Below are 13,631 nucleotides of genomic sequence, written 5' to 3' on the forward strand. Positions count from 1 at the left end.
TGGTGCTTTGGCAGTGAGGAAATGAAGGTGTCTCAGAAGCTGGCCTTGGCGTCATCCCATCCACAGATCCGGCCTTACATCTTGGATACAGTCTATTGTATAACTTGAGGGGTCCAGACCAAAATATCTCCCTCCCTGCGTATTGCAGCACCCCAAATTCCACCATCAAGCTCAGTCCTGTGGGTTCAACAATGCTCCAGGAACCCTTTATTAAAATGCAAGTACCCAGCTGGGGGATAACACTTCTAGCTTCTAAGTTCACCAACTTCTTAACGGGAACAACTTAATTATATGACTCCCCCACCCCACCGCCTCCAGTGGAGAAGAGGAAGGCTACACGAGGGAATTAGAGAAAGCTGGGAGGGAAAAAGAAAGGAAGAAAGAAGGGCCCTGGAGGAGTGAGAAGGAGGGGCCGGAGTGATGATTTTAATTAAGATTAACTCTACTCCAGTGTTTTGGAACCCCTGACAATTTCCTCAATATTTCAGATCTGAAAAGCAACCCAGAGCTGGGGGAAGGGACATGGGGGCTACAGAAAGTGGGGCAGGCTCATACACGGTTGCCACAAGTTTAAATCAGTATGACCCTTATAGAAAACATTTCTCATCCTTTGACCCTGCATTTCCATTTCTGGGACTCTGTTCTAAGGAAGTAACCTCTAATACTTAAGAAGACAAACCTTTACAAAGATATATCTCACATATTCATTCATAATACATTCAACCCTGAGTTAACTGGTTTGTGGATTGGATCTGATTACGTCCTGGTTACAGAAAAAACAACTGCAGCCTCCACACTGGCCAAGGAAGGCTCAGGCTCCAGTCTATTCTAACCAAGGCTAATTTATGATTACTTCTCTTTTAAATATGGGGGTGGGTGCGGGGAGATGGGCAGGAATAGCCATCTGCTTGTTAAAACTTTGGGGAAGGGTTAAGTAAAATATGGTTACACAAGATGACCTATGTAGTCTTTTCAAATTATGTTTACATAATTAGTCTTTTCCAGAATAATTACGTAACGATCAGGATATAAACTGGAATTACAATATGAGCTCAACTATGTAAGAGAAAGTGTATTTTAAAAAAATAGGAAAATGTTAACACTGGGTAAGTGGTTTTTCTCTGGGTTTTAGAATAATGGGTGATTTTGATTTCTTCTGCTTTTCTGAATCTTATAAAATCTCTACTGTATACATATATTAATGTTATAATAATGAAATCTATTTTGATGACAATAACAAACATGTACTAAGTCCTTTACATAAACATTTAACTTGTGAGATGGCTGTCATTATCATCCCCATTTTACAGATGATAAAACTGAGGCAGGGAGCTCACAAATGGTGGGCTGTGATTTGAACCTGGGCACTTCAGTGCCAGAGCCTCTGCTTTAAACCACTATATCTATTATCTCTATCAATAACAACAAAACAGTGCTTATATGATAATCTTAAATGAAAAAAATCCAGATATCTTTTCCACACTTCCCACAAAAGGGAAACCATTTTTTGCACGGTACTGACACCTAAATATTAGCAATGTTTTGATAATACTATAATTGATTTTTTCCCTCTTCTTTGCATGTGCTTTTCTCACGTTTTCTTTAATGAGCTTTAAATTTTTAAAATCACTCAATTTGGTTTTATTTGTTTGGTTGGGTTTTTTGTTTGTTTGTTCTTTGTTTCTTAATCATTGAGGAGTGGAGGAAATCACCAAGTAGGATATTGCTGTTTGCTAGGGAAGAAGATATTTTATGGTGAATAGACAGTCATCACATCCTGCCTTTCTATATGTCCACAGAACAACGGAATCACAGCAAAACTCCTCACTTGCCTTTTAGGGAAACCACTTTTTCATGGTCCTGACACAACATCTGAACTCCATGGAAACAGTTACAAAATAATGATCTAAAAGGAGGCCTGGCTAAGTTTCTGCTTTGCAACCACGCCATCTGAGGCTCTTCAACCTCCTAATTCCCCTCCAGCCTAATACCCCATGGTTCTCCTCTTGAAAGAGGAAGAGTTTATGCAAATATTTCCCTCATTCAGCCAAGAAGGCTAGTTCTGTTTCATTTCAGCAGTTACCCATAGCCTATTTCTGGATTCAGTGTAAATAAACACAAAGTCCTCTGAACCAGTTCTATCAACTTCATTAAAAACAGTCATCAAGCAGAATATCCTGGTCTTTGCAGTCAAATTTCACTTGTGAACCATAAACAAAAATTTCACAAACATAAAAGAACGTGTTAGAGGAAATGTTCCAAGCTTGAAAACACTTGAAAATCTCAGGAACACTCCCATTCTAACAATGTAATGTCATCCTCACTTTCGGATCAGAAAAACCAGAACCACAATCTAATGCTATTTATGGAGAAGGCAGGGCATGATACAAGGTCAAAGACCAGAAAAAACCCAGGACAATAATCATAATTTTTTAGTATCCCATTTTGCAACTGTGGTATAATAAAATATATATATTTGCACTTTATTCCCTGTTCATGGTACAAAGCTCCTAAAACCCTTGGAATTGCCTGGGTGACAGGAGTTGTTATTCAATAGCAAATAATAAGAAGGAGCCCCTTTCAACCATAACTGTTAATGTTAATGAAGCGACTCAGGGTGGGACCCCTAGATAGCTTCACGATGGAGGCCGTTCACCAGAAAGACCAAACATGTCATTAGAGGGTTGGAATTTTCAGCCCCGCCCCCAGTCTCTGGGAGGAAGTGGGGCTGGAGATTGAATTCTATAAAAACTCTTGAACAGGGGCTCCTCTGGTGGCACAGTGGTTAAGAATCCGCCTGCCAGTGCAGGGGACACGGGTTCAAGCCCTGGTCCAGGAAGATCCCACATGCCGTGGAGCAACTAAGCCCGGGCGCCACAACTACTGAGCCTGCGCTCTAGAGCCCGCGAGCCACAACTACTGAGCCCGCGTGCCACAACTACTGAAGCCCGCGCGCCTAGAGCCCATGCTCCGCAACAAGAGAAGCCCCCGCAATGAGAAGCCCGCACACCGCAAGGAAGAGTAACCCCCGCTCGCTGCAACTAGAGAAAGCCCGCGCACAGCAACGAAGACCCAACACAGCCAAAAATAAATAAATAAATAAATAAATATTTTTTTTAAAAAAACCTCTTGAACAATGAGATTCTGAGAGCTTCGGGGCTGGTGAACGTGCTGAAGTGCTGGGAGGGTGGTGACACACCCAGAGAGGTCATGGAAGCTCTGTGGCACCCCCCCACCCTCTCCCCACACCCCAGCCCATACCTTGCCCTACGCATCTCTTCCATTTGGCCATTCCTGAGTTGAAATAAGCTTTATAAGAAACTGGTAAGCATAAGTGAAGTGTTTTCCTGAGTTCTGTGTGTCATTCTAGCAAATTATCAAACCTAAGAGGGCATCCTGGGAGCCCCAAAATTTGTAGTCAGGCAGGCAGAAGTGTGGGTCGCCTGGGATGCCATTTGCAGCTCTGGGAGCTAACATCAGAACTGAACTGTTGAACAGCCAGCCGGTGTCAGAGAACTGGCTGGTGTTGGAAAAGACATACACCAGGTGTTAGAAGTAGTGTCAGAAAATATCGACAGGAACCAAGAGAAATTTCTGACATTGACCTAAACCAAGTCTGGAGCAACAATCAAAAAAACAGACAATTGAAGGAAGCAGGTCACGCAATCTTAACCAGAATGAAAAAAAAGGAAAGGCCAAACTTGACCCTGAAGTCAACAGAAAAGAAATAAAAGACCTCTGTCAACAAAATAACTAAGGAGCATAAATCTAAGTCTCTGAGTCTCCCTAGAAGGGAGCCTGAAACACATCTACCTGTTAGGTTAAGAAATAAGAATTACCCACTAACGATGCAGACGAATGCAGTTGCTTCCTCTCTACCCTCTTACAAGGTGAAACACCCACTCTTTAAAAGGATCAATAAATAGGGCAAAATTAACCTTCATTTAACAAGTGGCACATTTATTTAATTTAAAAAAATGTATTTCATATAACAAATACATGTCCTAGTTAAATAACGTCATGCTTTTAAGTTAGATAAAAATTCAATTAATGCTAAATCAGTTGAGGGCTTCCTTCAAAGAATCAAAATAAATGCTTTGTTCTAGCTGTAGTCTGACTGAAGTAAAATCCCTGCTGATTGAAAAATAATACAGCCTGCTAGGCATCTCCTACTTACATCACCGGCTGCTGACTCCAGACCCCCTGGTCTAGACAAGTCTTTGGGACTCCCCCACCTCTCACAGCCAGGCTTTCTGGGACAAGCCGCAGACCGCCAGTGTCGAGAGCTCTCTAATCCTATGCCACGTGCATGCCACTCACCGGGTGTCAGCTAGGACACTTGGCCCAGTTCAAAAAGAGCTGGCCTCTAAACAAGGCTTATTCAGAGCATCTTAATGAAAGACCCAACAGGCCAGCAAGACTCAGTCAATCTTTCAGCTATTTTTGCTCTTGAGGAAACAGGGGGTCTTTGTATGGGTCACAACTGTCTTATCTCAAGCCCATGCCAGGCTGGGCCCTCATTGCTTTCGATTTCAATAACTACAAGGCCAACCTTTATTATATCGTCTTTGTAGAAAACTTCAAAAATCAAAGAGGAAAACAGACAGTGAACAGCCTCCACCTCTCACCACCCACCCCGTTCCTCTTACCTGACCTCTGGACCTCCAGCTTCCCAGCCAAGCTTATGCTGAGCTGTGATGTCCTGAGGGTCTGCATCCCTGTGGGTCCCAGTCTCTGAGACACAAGTGAACCTTGTCTACACAGCATGGGTTGGGCTCACACCTAGTGCCCAGGTGGTAAGACTCCTGGAAGGCTCTTCCTCCTCCATTCGCTCCTCCCCCTTGGGCTTGCTGGGCCTCTTAACTTAAATCAGCCAAGGCTATCGTCAGTTATTTACATCTCTCAACAAAATTACTTCCAGAAGACAGGGTTCGATAAGAAAAAGTAGGGAGAAACTATCCTAATAATAATAGCTAACATTTACTGAGTGTTTACTAGTTGTACCTATGCTGTCTCAGAGACAATAACTTTGTAAAGAGGGTGTTAGTATTGCCATTTACAGACGAGAAAATTGAGGCTTAGTGTAAAGTTAGGCACCTGCCTAAGGTCACCTCCCTGATTAAAGAGCAGAGTTTAATTCAAACTTACTCCTCAATTGAGTTCTCACAGTGTTAGACCTAAGAGATAATTCAGGGAAAATGTCTACCAGCTGAATTTTATTTAATTCAAATGTAAAGTAACTTATGCCCCAGGGAGTGAGTTGGGAGGGAATATATGATATTAAATTTTAGCTTACTAAATAAATTGGAAGAAAAAAATTTTAAGTTTTTTGGGGGACGAGTGAGTAGAATAATAGTATTGATGTAAGTTTTTATGGGCCCTTAAATTTTTAAAATACTGGGATTCTTGCAGTTTAAATGATTTGGAATTTGCTCAAAAATATTACAGGAGGTGAGTAGGTAGGAGTGTAGATGATATCAGATTGGCCATGAGTTGATAATAATTTTTTTAATTGAAGTATAGTTGATTTACAATGTTTCAAGTGTACAGCAAAGTGATTCCATTATATATATATATATATATATATATTCTTTTTCAGATTCTTTTCCATTATAGGTTATTACAAGATATTGAATATAGTTCCCTGTGCTATACAGTAGGTCCTGGTTGTTTATCTATTTTATATATAGTAGTCTGTATCTGTTGCCAAATACAAATTTATCCAATTCCAAATTTATCCCTGCCCCCTCCTTTCCCCTTTGGTAACCATAAGTTTGTTTTCTATGTCTGAGTCTACTTCTGTTTTGTAATTGTAAATAAGTTCATTTGTATCATTTTTTTAGATTCCACATATAAGTGATATCATATGTTATTTGTCTTTCTCTGTCTGACTTACTTCACTTAGTATGATAATCTCTAGGTCCATCCACATTGCTGCAAATGGCATTTCAGAGTTGATAATAATCTGAAGCCAACTGATGGATATATATATGGGCATTCCTTGTGGTAATCTGTGAATTTTTGTATATGCTGGAAAGTTTCCTCAATAAAAAATTAAAATGAACGAATGAATGAAACAGCAAAAAACAAATCAAAAAACAGTGTGTCAGGGTGGAAATTACCTTTGCTCTTTAGTCACTGAAATGTTAAGGTCTAAGCCTATTTCAAGTAATAGCAAGATAACAGAAATACAAGTAGTAGCAACACAATTATAATACTTCCCTCCCAAGTGCCTAGAGCTTTACAATTCACAGGACCCATACCTGAGTCTACACTGGAGGTATCGATACCACTTTACAAATAGGAAAACTGAGGCTCAGAGGGCCGAGGTGATCTTCCAAAGGTCACTTGAATCTGCAGCAGGGTCAGAGCTACAGTGAGTCCTTTCCGTGAACAGCAACTTTTTCTGAATGCCCTTTGGAGCAGCAACGCAGGCATTAGCGGGAGCCTGCAATTCAGAGGTGGAGAGCTCCCAGTCTGGACCTTCTCCCGGCTCCGAATCTCAAGATGACCTCTTTGCTGGGGCTCCACATGCCATCCCCCAGAAGGGCAGCCCTCCAGGCAGGGGCAGATCCAGGTTTTATGGGCATTGAAGCCTATACACGTTGGAGACCCAAAATTACAAATACAAAATTAGATAGTTAATATTAATTTGGAATGAGAAAACAAGTCCAAATAAATGTCTGGATCCTTGGTGAGTCAAGACTCTTCTGAGATCTCTCTTAGGCAGTTTAACAGAAACGTAAGCATAATGCTTTCTGGTTATAACCTGGCTACCCCTCCGCTCCTGGAACTCCCAGCACCCACAGAGACCTGTGCAAGAGAGAGGCCCAAAAGCTTAAACTTCATTTGCTTCTGGGTAAATCCACCTCTAGTGCCTACTGCACTCCTCTAGGGCACTCTGCCCACCCACCCCTCTGGGACTCACTGAACTGGCCTGGTCCCTCCCTCTACCAGTTCTCTGCAAAAGCCCCTCCCACCCCTTGCCAGCATACCATGGCTACTTTGGACAATCTGAAGCTAGATCCTGACCCCTATTGTAAAACTGGCTCATCACTGCACCATCTCAGACTCCGATGTGCCAGGCACTGTGCTAGGCACTAGAGGTAGACATATCATCCCCATTTTACCAGCTGAAAAAAGTGAGGCTCCAGGAGACTGGTTACATCAAGGCCACACAGCCAAAAAAGGACAAAACCAGGATTAAACCGGAGGGGATGGAAAGGAGAGAGGGAGAGAACCAAAGCAAACATCATCACTTTCCCTATTATACAAAGGGCACTCCTGGAAATTGGCTCACACCATTATGGAGGCTAAGCCCCAAGATCTGCAGTCAGTAAGCTGGAGATCCAGGAGAGGCAACGGTGGAGTTTCAGTCCAAAGGAACAGCGGGCTCAAGATCCAGGTAAAGCTGATGTTTCAGTTCAAGTACCAAGGCAGGAGGAAACCAATGTCCCAGGTCAAGGCAGGCAGACAGGAAGGGTTCTCTCTTCCTCGTGGGAGGGTCAGCCTTTTTGTTCTATTCAGACCTTCAACTGATTGGATGACACTACCCACACCGAGGAGGACAATCTTCTTTCCCCAGTCTACTGATTCCTCCAGAAACACCCTTATAGACACACCCAGAATAATGTTTAACCAAACATCTGGGCACCCTGTGGCCCAGTCAAGTTGACACAGGATATTGGCCATCACACCCTCTGACTTAAACTATCAAAGGGCAGGTCCAAATATGGAAAAAATCTCAGGAAGGAAATGGTCACTGTGACTGGATTGCCAGGAAAATACCAAACACTGCCGCCCAAATGCTATGGTACCTTAATGTGATCTCATCTCAATCTGAAGTACATGCAAGTATGTAGGCATATTTGCGGCACTTATCAATGGCACTGAATAAGACACTTCATGAAACCTTCCTGGAGATATTTTGAATCCTACTGTATTAATCATGTTTTTAATTTCTGTATTTTATGATTGTTTGACATTTGGGGGCTTTGTTAATCCTAAAGAGACTGCCCCTCTCAGGGCTAACCAACTCCTAAAGACAGTACACAACTCAGCCTAGGAGCACACCTTTGATAGGTAAAGCCAAAAAACCCAGAGTCCATACCCGAACCACTTCCTCTGTCTGGCTTTTACATTCCAGAAGGCAACATTCTTCTGCCCTGATCATCCCAGGACCAGACATCAGACAACCAGGGCAGTCCCTATACGCCAGAGCCACTAAAATTATTCAAATTAGCCAATCCCAAACCTGGTCCGCCTGTTCCCCCTGCCTCATGAAAACCACATTACAGGTTTTCCTTAATTTTTCTGCCTCCTGACCAACCTGCATGCTTCCCCATGTGGCCCTGGTACATGGTGTACCAGGCCTCCCATTCCTAGGGAACTCGGAGTCAAAACTTTGTCCTTCATGGTGGTCATCTCCTGATGTGCTGGTTTCACCATGCCTCATTGAAAACAAATCCCAGGTACATTTTAATACACTACATTAAAGTGCATTCACTACTGTCCAGTCAGATGGAAGATTTTACATGTTTAACAAATTTTGCTCTACTCCTTCTCCTTACAAACTCGCTGAACTGTCAGGTGCCATTTAAAAAGCAATTTAATTACATATTACTGTTGAATGCTATAATTATGTGAGTGAGTGAACCAAGTTTTGCAACTAAATAACATAGCTACGGTATGATTTTTTAATGCAATAATTACTCCTGAAGAATACAGCACCGGGCGGTCCTCTCTTTTGTCCCACTCTATTAATGTACTGAAACGGGATATCTTCTCCAACAAGGAAAGTTTTCCCATATATTTTAGCCATTTAACCTTGATAAAAGATAAAGGCACATCAGCCAGAAGTGCTCAAAAAACATCACCTAAGCTATATTTTTATTTACAGATTTATTTCCTACACAAAAGGTATGCAGATTAAATTACATTTAGCTATGCTAAATGTGCAATCATATCTTTATGGAAAGAAAGAGTTACATGAAATCTGCATGGCCACAATTCTGCTGTATCTAAGAATGTTTCTACAAGTATTCGTTGAGTACCTACTACATACAAGGACCTGTGCAGATGGACAGAAATTTCCCCACCCAGTCCTGGTCCCATTCCCAGTCTATTAGCTTTAGATGCTAATGGAAGAACAGCAGAGCTTGCCAGTTACTGATAAGGTAGGCCAACAATAAGGTGAGCCAAATGTCAGGGGAGAGGTGTTTGGTTGGTTTTGGCCGCACTGTGTGGCCTGCAGGATCTTAGTTCCCCAACCAGGGATCAAACCCAGGCCCCCTGTAGTGGAAGCATGGAGTCCTAACCATTGGACCACCACAGGATTCCCCAAGGGAAAGTTTTTTTTAACATTAGAATGTCTAATTTAAATATTGGAAGGTTAAAGGTAGTGAGATGTGTGTACATCTTTCCCTTTCTAGCTTGAGTAGGGATGTGTCCTAGCGCTTTGTGTTTTCCTCTACACTCAATAGAGTGTTTCTGAATTAATTAAGTACTACCTTCATTCACTGTGTACACATCTGACATACAAAGGTACTGAATAAATCCATCCATCTGCTAATTCATTCTATGCTCTAAATGTCTGTGCCCTCCCAAAATTCATACGTTGAAATCCTAACTCCCAAAGGTTATGGTATTAGTAGGTGAGGCCTTTGGGGGTGATGAGGTTATGAGGGTGGAACCCTCATGAATGGGATTAGTGCCTTATAAAAGAAGGTCCGGGGAGATCCCTCACCCCTTCTACTATGTGAGGACACAGGGAAAAGACATTGGCCCTGACTCAACTATGCTGGCACCTTGATCTTGGACCTTCCAGACTCTAGAACTGTTAGAAATAAATTTCTGTCGTTTATAAGCCACCCAGTCTGTGGTACAGTAGTCCCTCCTTACTCACAGTTTTGCTTTCTGTGGTTTCAATTATCCACAGTGAACTTCAGTCCAAAAATATTAAATGAAATTAAATTTTTAATTTCAGAAATAAAAAATTCATAAGTTTAAAATTGCATGCCATTCTGAGTGGTGTGATGAAATCTCACGCCATCCCACTCCACCCCACCTGGGACATCAATCATCACTCTGTCCAGCGTATGCTGCCCCTTAGTCACTTAGTGGCCACCTCGGTTATCAGATCAACTGTATTTCAGTGCTGTGTTCAAGTCTCCCTTGTTTCACTTAATGAAGGCCCCAAAGCACAAGAGGAGCAATGCTGGCAATTTGGATTTGCCGAAGAGAAGATGTAAAATGCTCCCTCTAATTGAAAAGGTGAAAGTTCTTGACTTAAGAAAATAAAAGAAATCATATACTGAGTTTGCTAAGGTCTACAGTAGGAATGAATCTTCTATCCATGAAATTATGAAGAAGGAAAAAGAAATTCGTGTTAGTACTGATGTTGCATCTCATACTGCCAAAGTTACAGCCCCGGTGTGATAAGTGCTTAGTTAGGATGGAAAAGGCATTAAATTCATACAGCAAGATATTTTGAAGACCACATTCACATAACTGTCATTATAGTACATTGTTATAATTGTCCTATTTTATTATTGTTAGTCTCTTACTGTACCTAATTTATAAATTAAACATTATCACGGGTATGCACATAGAGGAAAAAACATAGTATATACAGGATTCGGTACTATGCATGGTTTCAGGCATCCACTGGGGCCGGGGGAGGGGGATGGGTCTTGGGACGTATTCTCCCACTGATAACAGGGGGCTACTGTATTTCTTATAGCGGCCCAAACAGACTAAGACAATTACTGAGATCCTATCCTTCATTACGCCAGGAGCTGTGCTGGGAAAAAAACCAGTGAACGTGTCACATCAGGTCCTTGTGCTGACGGAACTTACCTTCTAGTGGAATGGAGTACACGTTAGCCCCTTAACCCCCGGCTATTATTCCCTTCTGAAATGCCCCTTCCTGTCTCCTCATCTTAGCCGTGGCCCAAAGTGCAGTCCAAGTCCCAGCTTCTCTAGTCCCTCCAGCCCAGGTTGGTTCTACAAGTCATGGTACCTGTCTTGCCCTTCTTGGAACTTCCTTGTGGTCACTGTTATTTGTTGGCATTTTGATGCATCTGTTTTCTCAGAGAGATTGAAACCTCTTGATGGTTGGAGACTCTGGTTCTAACTCTGGTCCCATCTATCCCCACAACACTTATCGAGTATCTGGGCCCTTCTTGTCAACCCTGGGGTCCAAAGAGTTGGTGGCAACAGGCAGAAAACCTCGGCAGCCTACCAGGAGTGCAGCACTCTCTAGCCACCTCCTCAGGGACAGTTGCCAGAAAATGAGGCACCTGTATTTTCCACCACCTACATCATCTCTGGATTAGGGGAAGGAAAGTTGGCGCCGGCTTCCAAAAATCTGGGTTTATATCCCATATCTTAGATTTAACTAGCAGAAGCAAAGTACAATGTAATCAGTATGAGCTAAACACCTTAGGTGTTTTGAGGAGAGAAGAAATCATCAATGAAAACTTGGTGAAACAGAATCTGAGCAGCACGTAAAAGACTGGCAGCATTTGGACAGGTGAAGATGCTATGGGAGGGAACAGCATAGGTAAATGAATCAAAGAGTAGGCTACTGCCCTCCAGACCTCTCTCCAGCCTTCTCTGCCCTCTCCAAACCCTGGGAGCTGACCTGCAAGGTGCGCATCAGCTGGCCTCCCTGGTCCTCTGGCTTCCAGTTGGATTCAGCCAGTGGGAGGCACCAGGAGATCAGAGGATGCGAAAAGAATGAAATTCGGGTATTTATTCCCCAGACCCCTCGCAGCCAAGCCTCAGCTGAGCAATGCTGGATTCCTCCAGCTGAAGGCCTTGGTTCCTGTGGGGTGGCCTTCCCCTCAGCTACCGCCCTGACTCAGGGTTCTAGTAATCCCTCTACTTGCTTCTTCAGGCCCCAAATCAATACCATTGCTTCACCACTCTTGTTGGTTCCCTTTAACCCTGCCCACATCTTTGTAAATAGTTGTTTCATGAAACCCTTCTTAACAGCACTGTTTGAGTGTGCCAAGTGTTTCATAAGACCCTGACTAATAAGCTGGGAAGGCCAACCAGATATGACTGATATTGAGAGGAGTAGGTAATAAAGAAACATCATAGCCCGATTATAAAGGGCCATGCTAGGGAACTGAGGCTTTATATATCAAACTTTTCAGAACAGAGGGGAAAGCTTTGAGAAAATCAATCTAGTGTCCAGGAGAAAATTAAATCAAAAGAGAGACAAAACCAATTCTGGACATCAGTTAGGAGACTAGTACAGAGGTCCAGGTATAATGATAAGGGCCTGATTCAGTGCTAGCATTAGAAATACAAATAAAGGGCTTCCCTGGTGGCGCAGTGGTTGAGAGTCTGCCTGCCGATGCAGGGGACACAGGTTCGTGCCCCGGTCCGGGAAGATCCCTCATGCCGCAGAGCGGCTGCGCCCGTGAGCCATGGCCGCTGAGCCTGCGCGTCCGGAGCCTGGGCTCCACAACGGGAGAGGCCACAACAGTGAGAGGCCCGCGTACCGCAAAAAAAAAAAAAAAAAAAGAAATAAAGATTCAGATAAGACAGAGGTAAGGGAAAGAGAATGACTGGATGAGAGGTAAGAAGGGCCCCTGTGGGGACGGAGCCAAAGTTGAATCATGGCAGCTGAAGAGAGAGGCATTGTGTGGGCAGAAACAGGGAAGTCTAGGCAAGGGCCGATCTGGGCTAGTTTGGGACAAGTTAGGGATTTGGGAGATGGAATCCCAAATGCTAGAATGAGCATGGCATAACTGTGGACAAGGAGAAGGGAGCCTAAGCTGGTGCCAACTGGGAAGACAGAGAAATAAGACTGTATAGGCATATTAAGTAAAATTTGGGGTTGGAAGCTTAATCCTAGACAATTCGTAATCTCATCTAGGGGTCACAAAGTAGCAACCTGCAGGCCCAATGCAGACCAGAGCTGTGTTCTGTTTGACTCATAAATTCTGCTTAAATTTTGAATTAGTGCCAACATTAAAATTTTTGGATATCTTACCCTTGAGATTCCAGATTATTGGCCTCTCTGACAACACTGAACCCACATTCTCACATGTCAACTCTCTGGGCTGGAGCTGAGCCATCACTGCCCATCTGGACCCTGCACGAGGTTCCAGCTCTCACCCAGCCCCACGTGGCCTACGATACTCCTTTGTTACTGCTCAGCCCTAGCTGCACACGAGCTGTGGTCCCCGCTAAAGGCAGTGAGAGCCCTTGGAAGTTCTTAAGGAAACTGAAAAAGACCCCCTGGGGGGGGAGTCGAAAGGATGACTTAGAGTAATTCAGTTGAGTTCAGCATTTTTGAGTGTTTACTATGTCCCAGGCACTGGGGTAAGCACTGCGGAACCCGGGATGAATAAGAAGAGTCTATTGTCCCAGGGAAGACCAGGAATATGAAGGTCCATTAAATGGCTGATTCAGAAATTCAGGCACCAGCAAGGGCTTCGAATAGACAGGAGAACAGAGATGAAGGTGTGAATGCAAAACAGATGTTGAAGGAATTTTTGTGACAAATTAGCCATAGGGGATAAAGAAGGAAGGATGTGAACCGGGACCTTGTTCAGGTGGCTATACTGGAGAGACGGTGTAAGTAACAGTACTGGACTACTCAGAGTGCAGTGAAG

General features: G+C 43.3%; 1 protein-coding gene across 3 annotated transcripts in view; it reads right to left on the reverse strand.

The window, feature by feature from the left end:
- Window positions 1–13,631, reverse strand: part of SQOR (sulfide quinone oxidoreductase) — a 45,852-nt gene that overhangs the window by 25,942 nt on the left and 6,279 nt on the right. Inside the window, exon 1 of one of the 3 annotated variants that reach the window (XM_060294316.2) lies at window positions 6,264–6,343. The exons of 1 other annotated variant lie outside the window; for it this stretch is intronic. The gene's annotated coding sequence lies outside the window, so the exon portion shown is untranslated. Of the gene's footprint in view, window positions 1–4,177; window positions 4,200–6,263; window positions 6,344–13,631 lie in introns of those variants that run through there. One more of the 3 variants, XM_060294315.2, reaches the window with a different exon arrangement.

The sequence above is a fragment of the Globicephala melas genome, chromosome 2 (genome assembly GCF_963455315.2).
Source record: "Globicephala melas chromosome 2, mGloMel1.2, whole genome shotgun sequence".
NCBI lineage: Eukaryota > Metazoa > Chordata > Mammalia > Artiodactyla > Delphinidae > Globicephala > Globicephala melas.